General features: G+C 44.6%; 1 long non-coding RNA gene across 2 annotated transcripts in view; it reads right to left on the bottom strand.

Annotated features, from left to right (window-relative positions):
• Positions 1 to 702: 702 nt before the first annotated feature.
• The window catches only part of LOC103886670, a 215738-nt gene continuing 207492 nt past the window's right edge, over positions 703 to 8948 (bottom strand). For both annotated transcript variants that reach the window (XR_004185764.1, XR_004185763.1), the window contains exon 5: positions 703 to 1005. This is a non-coding gene — a long non-coding RNA (uncharacterized LOC103886670). The remainder of the gene's footprint in view (positions 1006 to 8948) is intronic.

Below are 8948 nucleotides of genomic sequence, written 5' to 3'. Positions count from 1 at the left end.
CTTAGGGAGGTCAAGAAGAGAGAGGTAGAAGATGAATGGCATAAGTTAGCAAGCTAACTAATCATCCTTATTTTATTACCAGGAAATATAGGGTAGCTTCTTCTTACTATTATTGATAGTCTTAATAATAATCACCATCTCCACCACCATCAATAATATTTCATCAGCAGAAAATATGGGGCAAATAGAGATCTCATGATATACAGAGGAAAATAAAAACTCTACTAGGCAGAACAGGCTATCTTTACTAGACATTGCAAGCGTATTTCACCAATTAATTGCGATAGTCATCCAGATCTGGCAATAACAGTTTGAGGATACAGTGTTAGATTGATGTTATCACCGACTGTTATGGAACCCTAGGATTAGAAAGGGCCTCATAATAACATCTCATCCATTCCCCCATTTCATCTAAACTCAGGATGGCAAATATATTTTAATATCACATGCCACTCTGATTGATTGACGCTGGCTGCCTAGAGTGTTCCATTGAGAAGTGTTTTGAGGCTGCTTATGAGCTCCAGGAGAGAGATGGCTGTGATCAATTAGGTGTGTCTCCCATGAGCACCCATGGGAAAATTAAGCGCTCATGCCATATCTTTGCCATTCTCCAACATCACTATTCTGCAAAACAAGAATTATTTTTCTGACTGTAAAGTTACTCTCGAAAAGACCCTGTTTCCCTCTAGAACTCCTATTGTATGGCTTTCATTTTGAGAAGATGCCTCTTTATGTAAAACTTCAGTCCATTAAGATACATTTAACCTGAATTTCTCTTGCATAATTCTCGGTGAGGATGGAGTATCCCTGGGCACATATGCCTCATGAGAACAGAGATTGTTTTACACAGAGATTGTTTTATTTATTTACGGGCTCAAAATCCCAGTGTTAGTGTCAGGATCTCCAGCACATTCTGGGAGCTGCCTGTATAAATCTTGGTAGGGTTGTCCACTTAGATGTCTCTCTTCTTATAGGACTGAGGAGGCTTTGGGGAAAAAAGTGATCCTAAGGAAAGAGACAAAGGGACAAATAAGCTTAGTCTAGTAAGAAAGCCTTAGAGGTTGTTGAGTAGGAATGACTCTGAGAACCACATGATACTTCCCTTTACATCTATCTCCCAACACAGTCCACCATAGACTGTTGTCTGAATCCTGATGGCAGGGGAAGGAAAAATTTGATTTGTGAAATCAGGGTTTCCCTTCAAACTCTATAAATTACTGGCACACAGGAGTTCTTCATTGATCCCCCATGAGACATGCAAAATACAAACGGAAGGGAGGTATTTTCCCTCTTTCACGACAGTGTTGGTAAAACTCCTCAGTAATCTCGCTGATCTTAACAGAACAGATGGAGCACACTTACTGAGAGGTTGCGATGCACTAGGTATCGGGCCGAGTGTTTACATACATTTGATCCTCACAGCAACCTTATCAAATAGAAAGCACTGTTACCTAAGGTCTAATGTAGTCCAGGTAGAAAATAGCAAATCAAGATTTGAACACTGGGTGATGGACTCTATGGCCTGTATTCTTGATGCTGCTCTCCTGCTTCCAGGAGTGGGACCAGCAGAAGCAGAAGTGCTATCCAGTGGGTGGGTTCTGCTAAATGGGCTCAGGTGGTGGTAGGGAAATCCCTGCTTTGCAGTGTTTTCCCATTTCTGTGGTGTACATAGGCCACCATGGCCATTGTCTAGCTACCAATGTGAATGTGGAGTCAACAGCACATTCAACTAACTCTCTGAGCCAGCTCCTGCCTGTCACTGTGTCACGTGGCCCTAATGGCACACCCTGAAAAGCTCTGCACAGGCAGTGGGTGTCAGAAGAAGAGAGGCTGGTGCTGTAGGAAAAGGCGATGTCTGGCATCAGCCTGAACCCCCATGGAGAACAGGCTAAATACACTGTATGCCAAGAAAACGGCAATTGTCAAACACAGACACAGGGATCTATATAAACCCCTCATTATTTAGAGGAGAAACTGAGGTCCAGACAGAGGAAATGACTTGTCCAGGTACTTTGTGTGATAAAGCTTGACTTGGAGCAAATGAGTATGTTACTTACCAGGGATTTCTTTTCTTTTTTTTTTTTTGGTCTCTTCATACTAAAAAATCTCAGGAGGTTTTTAAGAGCCTTTTTATAGTTTCTATATAGTTTGGGAACTCTGCCAGCCTCCATGTATTTTCCATACTTCTCTTTAGGTCTCTAAGTTGCACTGTCCTCAAATGGACTCTAAGAGTCTTACTAAGCAGAGGATGATGGGAAAACAGGAATCCCTGCCAGTTTTTGGCCAGAGGCTATTGATTCTGCACATTGATCTAGGCTCGATATCTGGCTTTCCAGGCTCCAATATTATATCTCTATAAGAGAGTTTGAATTTCTTGACTCTCCTCTTAAACCTACATTGTCAGGGCTTCCTGACTCCAAAGCAGGACTGCATGCCTCGCTGCACCCAGCTACTATGGCCCAGACTTCCAATACCGTGCTAGATGAAATGAGTTAAAGACTGATTCAGACTGACTTCTTTCAGGGGCTGGTGATTTCTGAGATGGAGTCAAGCCCTTAATGTATCCTGCTCCTGCTTTCCCAGTCTATTAATTCCTCTTTCTTTTCCTCCAGTACTGTGCCCTCGACACAGCTGGTTGCAAAAGAACTGGAGCGAGAGGGAGGAGAGAGGGAACAGTTAGTTTAAAGGAGCTGATTGGATGTGTCCTCACTGGAAAGAGACAGGCAGAATAATGGTTCCCCCGAGGTGGCTGTGTCTGATTCCTGGAAGCTATGAATGTGTTACCTTACATGGCAAAAGAGACTTTGCAGGTGAAATTAAGAGTCTTGAGATAGGGAGATTATCCTGGATTACCAGAGGCCTAATGTAACACAGCGGTCCTTATAAGTGGGAGGGGAAGCAGAAGGTCAGAATGATACAATGAGAAAAGACTGGAGCTGCCGTTGCTGGCTTTGATGCCAGAGGAAGGTGCCATGAGCCAAGTCATGTGGACAGTCTCTAGAAGTGGGAAAACACAAAGAAAAAGATTCTCCCCTAGAGCCTCAAGAAAGAATGCAGCCCTGCAAATGTACCAGTGTTATCCCAGCGAAACCCAAGTCAAAAATCTGACCTATCGTATGGTAATCAACTTGTACTATTTTAAGTCTACATTAAGATAATTGTACAGTCATGAACTTGTGTGGCTTTAAACTACCAACTTTGTGATAATTTGTTACAACAGTAATAGGAAAGTAAAACAGGAAGCAACGACTTCAACTCTTGCACAAGATTTAAAGTAAGTGTTGGGCAGTGCCTTCATTCTGCTATTGGCTTAGGAGTGGAAAGGAAGTTGTCTGCCACTCAGCCAGCTCTGTTATTTTCTTGGCAATGTTTTAAGACTCCTCTCCAGAGAGATTTTCCCCCAAAAAACTGCACAGAATTGAATTAATCATAATCTTAGTTCGTGGAACACTCATTTTTGGCCTATGTGTGGTTTCTTTTTTTTGAGACGGAGTCTCGCTCTGTCTCCCAGACTGGAGTGCAGTGGCACCATCTTGGCTGACTGCAAGCTCCACCCCCTGGGTTCACTCCATTCTCCTGCCTCAGCCTCCTAAGTAGCCTGGTACCACAGGTGTGTGCCGCCACACTCGGCTAATTTATTTTATTTTATTTTATTTTTTAGTATTTTTAGTAGAGATGGGGTTTCACCATGTTATCCAGAATGGTTTTAATCTCCTGACCTCGTGATCTGCCTGCCTTGGCCTCCCAGAGTGCTGGGATTACAGGTGTGCACCACCACACCCGGCCAGTTTCTTTGTTTTCTAAATTAGGATCTCAATATTACAATGGCTAGGAACCCTGGTCCAACAGAAAATGATATAAAGCTGGGCATAATGTTTACAGTGTGCATTTCATAGGCTATTTCTTTTACCTAACTGATGCCCTAATGCTTCCTAGTCCAACTTGTGACCAGGAGGTCCCTCACACAGGAAACTTCTTCATACTGACAGACTCCCTTGTAGTTCTTGGGTGACTGGTATCCAGTTTATGCCTGTCAGACCATTGCTCTGGTACTGGGAGCCTGACCATGTTTTCTCCCTGGTGTCCCAATTAACCCCTGGCTAGGGTACTCCCTGGTTCTTCAGATTGAAGGTGCAAATTCAATGTACAGTAGGAAATAAGTTCAATAATTTATTATTACTTACATACCTGGGGAGGGTACAATGAGCTAAGAAGGTCCATTTCTGGGTCACGAAATGCAAGAATGAAGAGTCAGAGAGACAAAGAAAGAGTGAGAGAGAGAGAGCACCCAGTTTGCTGGGTAAGAAACATGCCTCTGAATTCTCTCTGGCCACCAGCTGGAACCATTTGTGTATGTTCCCCTTCTAACGTGTCGGCAGCAACCTTTACTCTATCGTTCCCATTACATGTTTTTATTTAGTTAGCTAGTTCTGTTTCATAGCCTGACAAGCACTTACAAATCCTCTACCCAAAACAACCAATAACTTAGCTGCAGCTACGTGGGGCCCCCATTCCCATTCCACACTAGAAGTGACCATCATTCTGAATCATTTTTTTTTCTCTTTTGGTTTTCTTTTTATAGGGTTTTATTGTATCTCTATATTTTCCTAAACAGTAATTACTTGTTGATAGCTTTATATGGATGTTGTGCTATGTTTAATTGGGATTTATTTTTGGTTAACACTAGATTACTGAGATGCATGCATATTGTTATGTGTCACAGCTATAGAATATTTCACTGAATGCACATCTTACCCATTGTCCCACAGATGAGCATTTGGTTGTCTCCAAGTATTTCTTTTGTGAATGGTGCTGTTATGACTATTCTTGTCCATGCCTCCCGTGGCACATTCACAAGAGTTCCTTTTAGCAGTAGACGTAGAAGGGCAAGCTCATGAAAATCCTTTTGCATAGATTATGGGTACTCTAGGGCCAAAGTTAATATGAGGGTGAGGAGGGGGGTCACTGGGTGCTCCTGCTGAAGAAGGAAGTGGCTGAGGTTGAATAGCTAAGACAGTCAAAAAGGCAGGGGAAATTACCACGGAGTCAATTCCAAGGTCTCAGTCATATTACAGTGGCTCGCTCCAAGGCGAAGAGAAGTAGGAATTCCATTTGAGAGTGTCCAGAATGAAGACATAGGTTTTTTGGTTTTTTGTTTTTGTTTTCTTTTTTTGAGACAGAGTCTCACTCCATTACCCAGGCTGGAGTGCAGTTCTGCGATCTCCAGTCACTGCAACCTCTGCCTCTCGGGTCCAAGAGATTCTCCTGCTTCAGCCTCCCAAGCAGGTGGAATTACTGGTGCGTGCCACCACACTCGGCTAATTTTTGTATTTTTATTAGAGGCAGGATTTTGCCATGTTTTCCAGGCTGGTCTCAAACCCCTGACCTCAAGCGATCAGCCTGCCTTGGCTTCCCAAAGTGCTGGGATTACAGGTTTGAGCCCCTGTGCCTGGCCTGAAACGGACACTTTTAAGAAAGAGTGGTGTCTTCATGCTAAGGAGAGTGAGGCCGGCAGCACTTTTGAAGGAAACCCTACAGACCTCCTCATCCCTCTTGTCCCTCAAGAATTTTATTAGGAACTCCTATGCATCTGGCTTAATTCTAATCACAAGGGGGCTTAAAAGAAACATGGCGCTCTTTCACCATTTGCAGTATACTCTCACTGTAGTTTCCACCTAATAGGGAGGCCAGTTCTCTAGTCCTCCCATTTGGGAAGGCCATAAGGAAATTTCTTATTAACTCTCTCATGTTCAATGTTATATCATCAGGGCACCAATGAATAAGAATCTTTCTTTGCAGGCTTCCAGTCACCCATCTGTCTCCCATTAGAAGCAGCATCTGTAGGCATCAAGGGCGTGATAATCCATGAGCACTAGCAGCAGGTACTGCTCTTCTGTGCAGGGAAGATGCATCTGGACAGGAGCACATCCTGCCCACCGCCCTCCCAATCACCCTCCCAGTGACCAGAGCTGACCCTGCCTCTGCTGCAACCTCACGTCATGCCACACTTCACTGTCCTGTGAGCTGATAGCTTGCTTCCCTCTGTTGTGGTTGGAGCAGGCAGGGGCTTCACAGAAACACAGAGGCTACATGACTCTGGAAAGCCATGATTCTCCGGGGAAGACAAGAGATTGTGGTCACTGCTGCTCTAAACGAAATGCTTTTCAGTGCTTATATCTTTATTTCTCTTTATTCTCTGGCCCCCTTGACTCTCAACTGCTACTCCTGCCCCAACTCCATTCCTCCCTCAGACCTGCCATGTCCTCACCTCAGCAGCCAGAAGTGACCAGAGGCCCTGAATGTTAATTCCCCAAAAGACGTCCATGGAGCAGGGATGACCATCCCACCACTGCTCCCTCTTGGAATGTCAGCAGCCACCGTGACAGTTCTGGGAAACTGGGACCAAACTGGGGAGGGCACTGTCAGACTTGCGAATATTTTTTCAAACAGGGGATGAGACCAGATTTGGGGATGCTTTTTCAAACAGGAGAAAAAGTCTCCAGGGCCCTGGGCTGTTTGATCAAGTGGGAGAATTGGAAGGGTTTGAATGCAGCCTCCCTCCTGGAAGCTGGGTGGCTGGGGGTCTCAGGACGGCAGGTTGGAGCTGCCAAGAGAATGTCGAACTTTGGAGAAAACGTCTGGCTTCTGGGCTCAGGCTGTGATGGCAACTGTTCTGGGATGACCCCTGCCCACCTCACCCCTGCCATCCTCCCCATGCCCTTCCCCACATACACCCTTTGAAGATGACAATATGTGGTGTTTTGTGGGTTCAAGGAATGGGAAATCTGAAAAGAGCATGGTATATGGCTCCTGATCATACCCGTCAGAAATCCAAGCACAGGAATAAGATGATATGCCAGAGACTGAGTGTTGCTTAGCAGCAGAGAGAGGAATAGGGAGGTCCCAGCCACCCAGCTGGTGTGCTCTTTCCTGCTTTTGACACCTGGAGAGCTCACAAGGCAGTTTTACTGAGGGACAAAGCACCACTTCCTACAACATGAAGAAAACTACTAGACACTGCACTTGTGTCTCAGGCACTAGAGACAGAGAGACCCAGGGGAAAGAGATTTGGTGCCAGTTGTGAGAGAGGGCACAGGACAGGAGATCGGAGCTCTGGATCTTGTTCCTTCCACAAATATTTATTAGGTGTCAACGTCGTGCCAGCACTTGGCTAGGTACAGTGGTGAACAAGGCACTGGGTGGCAGCACTGGGTCTCTTCCTGTGTCTATGGCTCTGGCGATCCAAATCCCTCAGGAAGCTTACAGTTTAATCAAGGAAAGGGAGTCACTGAACACCCATTCTGTGCCAGCCGCTGCTAATGGTGTCATAGCCTTCACCTGACAAGTGTCTACACCTTCCCGAGACATAAACTGTTATTCCAAGAGGTGAAAACCGATGTAAGACACCCAGCTAATAAGAGGGGAGTGAGCAAAGCCAACCAAAACCTGCCTGATATCAAAACCTGGAGAACATTCTAGCCAATCCTGAGCAGTATTTAAGGAAGTGCCAAGCAATTTGTGAGTCTAAAGAAACGAACAGGATAGAAAAATCTAGCTGAGCACATACATAGGAAGCTTGAGAACTTCATAGATAATCCCGTAAACAAGTCACTGAGTGTGATTCTTAATTACTCCTGCCTTGGTTTCCTCACCAGGCCCTGTCCCATTCCTCCCTCCCAGCACCCTGCAATTTGTAGATCTTGATAAGGAGCTTTATGCCCTCTATAGATTGCCCATTGAGTATTTCACCTGGACATACCAAGATTGGGAGGAGCATTACGCTGTCATTACAGAAAACTAGGCTAGCACTCAACTTCCCAGGCTAATTCAGCTGGTTTATAATAAACACAAGGCAAGAACCCAAGTCTCTGATATCCTAATCCAGAGCTCTTTCCACTAATCTGGAATGTTTCAAAAGCCCTGCCTTGCATTTTAGCACACGTCCAGTGAACTCGTTCCTGTCCTACAAAGGCTCATCTGTTTACTCAAAATATCCAGGTCTCAGCAGGTACAGTGCCTATATATTAAATGTGTCCAAATTCTACCGCTTGGTAACCATTTGTGGTAGATTGAAAACCATGGCCACAGTCTTCTGCAGCTCCTACTATCAAGAAGTAATGTCTGTTTTCCCACTCCTTGAATCTAAGTCGTCCTTGTGACTTTGACCCATAGAATGTGGTGGAGGTGATGTTATAGAAGCCCCAGAGCCAAGGCATCATGGGGCCTTACAATCTCTACCTTCCTGTAACCCGAGGCCACCATGCTCTGAAGAAGGATGAGAGGATGTCTGAAGGACAAGAGACCCATTGACCGAGACAGACTATAGAGACAGAAAGGTCCAGCTGAGTCCCCAGGCCTGTAGGTAAAGCCATCTGAGATGAGCACAGATCAACCTCAGTTGACTTATATCCTGCTTTTTATTGTTATTATGATTTTTGCTATTTTAAGCTTTTTGACAAGCATATGTCAGGCCTTACTTTGACTTACTACCCTTTCCTGAGTCCTCATGCTAGCACTGCCATTGTCTAGTCGAGGGAGTCAACAAAGCCAATTCAGCTCCTTGGGCCTTTACTCTCTTACTTGTAGATTGTGGCTGATAATATTATCTACCTCATGGGATAGTTTTGAACATATGATGAGATAATCCACATGGAAATGATTTATAAACTATTAAACCATATAGAAATGAAAAGCCTGGCACTACCACAAGACCTGGAATATCCCACTAAGATCACATGATCAGAATTTATAAGAGTTTTTCATAAACTAACTGACAGCACTACTGAAGGGAAAATAAAGAGAGCTCACAGCCAGGAGCTATTATGTCTAAATCCTTAGACATCAAAATTACAGGCTTTTATGCATGATTCGGTACAACCTAAGACCCTCTCCAGGAAATGCCTTGTGGTCAGCAGGGTAAGCGAGGGTTTATAACTTTCAGGTGAGAC

This window comes from Papio anubis, chromosome 8 (assembly GCF_008728515.1).
Source record: "Papio anubis isolate 15944 chromosome 8, Panubis1.0, whole genome shotgun sequence".
Classification (NCBI taxonomy): domain Eukaryota; kingdom Metazoa; phylum Chordata; class Mammalia; order Primates; family Cercopithecidae; genus Papio; species Papio anubis.
The sequence above is the reverse complement of the archived record's forward strand: the minus strand, read 5'-3'. Positions and strand labels throughout refer to the sequence as shown.